Genomic DNA, 5,974 nt, shown 5'->3' on the forward strand with positions numbered 1-5,974 from the left:
TCAGGAAGCTAAATTCTCTCCCCTCACTTCCCCCAGCCACATCCTCCTAGCTGTCAGGAAGCTGAAACCACTACCCCCCCTCCCAACCACCCCCCCCCCTCCCAACCCTTCAGCCCCCCCCCCCCCCCCAAAACACACGGACTCTGGACAATCCACTATTCTATTGCTACAATGCACTATTGCACTATTATTATTTTTTTTATACATAATACACAGTATTTGGCTGCTATTTTACTGACTTTACTGTCTTTACTGACTGCTCTTTTTGCACTGTTTAAATTATTTGTATTGAATGTTTTACTTTTAGTATGTGTTATCTGTTGTGCCTGGGCACTTTATCTGTCTCACCGTGGGAGAGTGAGAAACGTCCTCTCGATTCCTTTGTATGTCTTGACATGTGAAGAATTGACAATAAAGCCACTTTGACTTTGACTTTGACTTTGACTTAAGCCTCTTTGACATTGTTTAAGCCTGGTTGTGTGCTCTTCGCCCGTGAACTTGTCATAGATTTTATGATTGGTGTCATAATGGCGTTTTATGTTGAACTCCTTCATCATTGCATTCACCTGCTTGCAGATTAGGCACATGACTTTATCTGAGCCATGAGGTACAACAAAGTAAGCGTTGCTCCATCTCTCCTGAAACTTCCTTTTCTCCTCACTGACACAACGTTTTTTGCGTGATGGCCCAAGCTCCTGCATCTCGCTTCCACAACGAAACAACCTAAACAAGCCGCACTTTGAGAACCATTGACCTAGACTCTGTGTCCACACACAGCTCCAACTCCATCATAAAGTTTGCTGATGACACCACTGTGGTTGGCTTGATCACCAAAAACGAGGAGTCGGCCTACAGGGAAGAGGTAAGAGTCCTGGCGGACTGGTGCCAGGACAACAACCTCACCCTGAACATCAGTAAAACTAAGGAGCTGATCGTGGACTTCAGGAGGAAGAAGGGGGGGACCACGCTCCCATTTACATCGGCAGTGGAGAGAGTCCTTGGTGTCCACATCACAGAGGACCTAACATGGTCACACCAGACCCACTCTGTGATCGAGATAGCCCTCAGCGCCTGTTTTTCCTCAGGCGGATGAGGACATTTGGTATGGACCCCCAGATCCTCACTAACTTTTACAGATGCACCACAGAGAGTATCCTGACCGGCTGTATCACCGCCTGGTATGGCAGCTGCACCGCCCTCGACCGTAAGGCTTTTCAGAGAGTGGTGAAAATGGCCCAGTCCATCACAGGCTGCAAGCTCCTTGCAATCAACTCTGAGAGGTGCAATAGGAAGGCTGGGAAGATCATCAGGGACCCCACCCCCCCTTGATCAGTGGACACTGCTCTTTGCACATCTGACAATTATTGCCACTACTTTCATTGCACCTTTGCACTACTACCGTAAATTATTGCTGCTACATATTCTTGATATTGTATTACTATTGTTATTTCCATTTCCATTTCCATTTATGACATTTAGCAAACGCCTTTATCCAAAGCGACTTACAACAAATACATTTGACTAAGTAAGTGAATCATCTATCCATCAGTCATCATAAGATTGTGGTGGAATTCCAAGTTAAAATACTCTAAAAAATACCAAAGACTAGAGCTGATGGTTTATTCAGAGACTTTTATTCACAAGTAATAAAAGCCGAAACCAGTTTGCAAAGGATTTTCCGTTATTATTTCAGTCTTTCAAATATAGGTTACCTCCCTCATATGCAAATCATTCATACTTCCCGGCTGCATCCACCAATATCATTCGGCTCCTATACCTCGTCACGGCCTGGTTTCCCCTACCATTCCTAAAGATAGTTCTCACTGTGAATCTAGTGCCTGGTACTGTTGACCTTATCTTCACCTACCGACTGCAGTGTTTATTAGAGTTTTAATAAATCTTCACTCCCTCTCTCCCTTATCCTGTTTTCTCACGGAAAAAGTGTATCTGGTTTCCATAATCTGCTCTTAGCTTCTTTGTCCTGTCCACTTGGAATGTTCACAATCAACTATTATTTACATCCCCCTGCTCTCTTTATTTACTATTTACTGTATCCTGTTTTCTCATGCCCTGGTCATCTGCTTTCTCTAAGCTTCGCTCCCCCCATGTAACCTCTAAGAACCTCTTCACTCCAGTCCCCTCACAAATCAACCTCTGGCCTTCTTGGTGTTATTCTCTCTCTACTTCAACCTTTCCTCTGTGGAATTAGGAATCTTAAATTTCTATAGAAATTTACCATAAGATAAAGTAATCAATGCTCAGACCAGGGGTCATAGGCAGTCACAATGCAAGAAAGAAAGGAAGATTTGTATTTATTTACAGTAGAGAAACTTGCACAGTCTGGTAGTGGGGATGAAGAGGTGGTGGCGCGCATGCATCGCGACGCCCGGTGTCTCTACAGAGTTTGCGAATTAGTAGTTATTTGCTTGTTTATCTCAAGTATTCTCGCTAAAAACAGTTTGGCGTACATATCGTACAACCGACGAGAACTTTTGGACATCGGTTCTGGCATTCCAGACATCTTTATCGACGCTATACCCGAGATTACCAAAACAGCGGGACCAGCTAACTCCGCTACACCGACCGGAACAGGCCCCAGACCGGCTCGGAAACGAAAACACAGGCGAGGGAGCCGAGGTGGGCTGAGAGCTAGGCTAAAGCTAACTCCACACCGACTCTCACTACCTAGCCTTTTCCTCGCTAATGTTCGTTCCCTGGCTAACAAGATGGATGAACTGCGGCTGCGGATCACCACACACAAATGGATTATGGACTGTAATATCATGGTTTTCACTGAAACCTGGCTCAACAGCGAGGTACCCGACAACGCTATCGAGCTAGCAGGGCGCTACGTTCTCCGAGCAGACAGAACAGCGGGTGACTCCGGTAAGACCAGAGGTGGAGGTTTGTGCATCTATGTGAACAAGACGTGGTGCACGGACACTACCATCACCGAGAGTCACTGCTCAGCTAACCTGGAGTTTCTCATGGTTAAGTGTAGACCTTTCTATCTGCCCAGAGAGTTCACGTCCACTGTTATCACGGCAGCCTATATCCCCCGGATGCTAATGCTAAGATTGCTATGAAAGAACTGCATACTGCCATTAGCAAACAACAGACTCTGCACCCCGAGGCAGCCTTCATTGTCGCGGGTGACTTCAACCACTCCAATTTAAAGACTGGACTGCCCAAATTCCACCGAAATGTATCATGCCCCACCAGAGGAGACAGGATATTGGACCAGGTATATACTAGCATGGCTGATGCTTACAAAGCCGTTCCCCTCCCCCACCTAGGTCAATCTGACCACCTCTCATTGTTCCTACTGCCCAAGTACTCAGCACTCATCAAACGGGTGAAACCTACAGTGAGGACAGTCAAGGTCTGGCCAGAAAGAGCTGACTCAGTGCTCCAGCAGCGTTTTGGAAACACTGACTGGGGTGTGTTTGCCACACAGGCCACCCATGACTCCCACACGGACATTGACTCATATGCCTCCTCTGTTTTGGACTACATTAATTCCAACATCAATAGTGTCACCACACTCAAACGGATCACCACTTTCCCTAATCAGAAGCCATGGATGAACAGTGAGGTCCGACTCCTGCTGAAGGCACGCGACACTGCCTTCAGATCAGGGGATCATCCAGGGCTAACCTGCAGAGGGGCATCAAAAAGGCCAAGCACAACCACAAGCTGAGGATCGAGGATCACTTCAAGAACAACTCCGACCCCCGACGCATGTGGCAAGGCATCCAGGCCATCACTGACTATAAACCTACTAACACCTCACCCCTCTCCATCGACGCCTCCCTGCCTGATGAGCTGAACCACTTCTATGGCCGCTTTGACAGGGACAACAAGGAGGTGGCAATCAAGGCTGTGCTCCCTGCAGATCACCAGCCCCTCACTCTATCTCCCACCGACGTGTGTGCGGCACTGAGCAGGACTAATGCACGCAAGGCTGCTGGTCCTGATGGGATCCCCGGATGCGTCCTCAGGGCCTGTGCTGTGCAGCTGACTGAGGTTTGGACTGATATATTCAACCTGTCCCTAGCCCAAGCAGCTGTCCCCGCGTGCTTCAAAACCACCTCCATCGTGCCGGTGCCAAAACACTCCACTGCAACGAGCTTAAATGACTTCCGCCCAGTTGCACTCACCCCCATCATCATGAAGTGCTTCGAGAGGCTGGTCTTAGCTCAACTCAAGACCTGTTTACCACCCACACTGGACCCCTTCCAATTCGCCTACCGGCAGAACAGGAGTACAGAGGATGCCATCTCAATGGCACTTCACTCCGCCCTGTCCCACCTCGACAATACCAACTCTTATGTGAGAATGCTGTTCATTGACTTCAGTTCAGCATTCAACACCATCATCCCCTCCAAACTGATCTCCAAACTCACTCAACTGGGCATCAACCCTCTGCAACTGGATTCTGGACTTTCTAACCAACAGGCCGCAGTCTGTTAGGCTAGACAACCACACCTCCTCAACCCTCACCCTGAACACCGGCGTTCCACAAGGCTGTGTGCTGAGCCCCCTCCTTTACTCCCTCTTCACCTACGACTGCACACCTGTACATGGCTCAAACACCATTGTTAAGTTTGCAGACGACACAACGGTGATTGGTCTCATCAGCAACAACGATGAGACGGCCTACAGGGAGGAGGTCCAGCACCTGACAGTGTGGTGCAACGACAACAACCTGGCTCTCAACACCAGAAAGACCAAAGAGCTCATTGTGGACTTCAGGAAGTCAAAAGCTGGCACACACACCCCCATCCTCATCAACGAGACTGAGGTGGAGCGAGTCACCAGCTTCAAGTTTCTGGGTGTCCACATCTCTGAGGATCTCTCCTGGACCCTCAACACCTCTACCCTGATCAAGAAGGCTCACCAACGTCTGTTCTTCCTGAGGAGACGGTCCATCTGTCTCCTCAGATCCTGGTGAATTTCTACCGCTGCACCATCGAGAGCATCCTCACCAACTGTGTCACAGTATGGTATGGCAACTGCTCGGCATCTGACCGGAAAGCACTGCAGAGGGTGGTGAAAACTGCCCAACGCATCACCGGTTCCTCACTCCCCTCCATTGAGGCTGTCCAGGGCAAACGATGCTTGCGTAAGGCACGCAGCATCGTCAAGGACATTTCTCACCCCAACCACAGACTGTTCACCCCACTCCCTTCCGGGATGCGCTACAGGTCTCTCCGCACCCGAACCAGCAGGTTCAGAGGTAGCTTCTTCCCTGCAGCTGTCACCCTACTGAACTCGAACTCTGCACCTAGGTGACAGCCTACCAACCACTGCACCCCCCCCCCCCCCCCCCCGGACAATTGCACTACCCTTACAGTACTCCTATAAACTGTACATATTGCATCCACACTTGTACAAACTGCTCCCACTCCATACCACTGCTCTTCTGTACATATCTGTCAATACTGTACATAATCTGTCTATACTGTTCATACTGTATTCCATATTTATTCTGCTATTACCCTAATGTTACTGTTAATACATACATGCTGCTAGACTGTATTGCCTATACAGCTCATACGCTGCTACACTGTTCATACTGCATCCTATTTATTCTGCTCGTAATGCTACTGCTGATTCATATACTGCACTACTTATACTATACTGCACTACTAGACTGCTCATATACTGCACTACCTGTATATACTGCTCACACTGCACTTTTCTGCTTTTTGCACTTCTGGTTAGACGCTAACTGCATTTCGTTGTCTCTGTACTTGCACTCTGCACAATGACATTAAAGTTGAATCTAATCTAATCTAATCTAAAAAAAATGTAGCCTTGAAGAAATGGGTCTTGTTGATTCGTTCGATTGTTGTTGACTGTTGTTGATCGAGGAGCAAGATCCCAAAACATTTCACTGTATCAATTACGGCTGTATGAGCTGTTGATTTGATATGCATTAATTCGTCACAGTGTTTGGCAGGCGTTCATT

Source organism: Argentina silus (genome assembly GCF_951799395.1).
Source record: "Argentina silus genome assembly, chromosome: Y".
Classification (NCBI taxonomy): domain Eukaryota; kingdom Metazoa; phylum Chordata; class Actinopteri; order Argentiniformes; family Argentinidae; genus Argentina; species Argentina silus.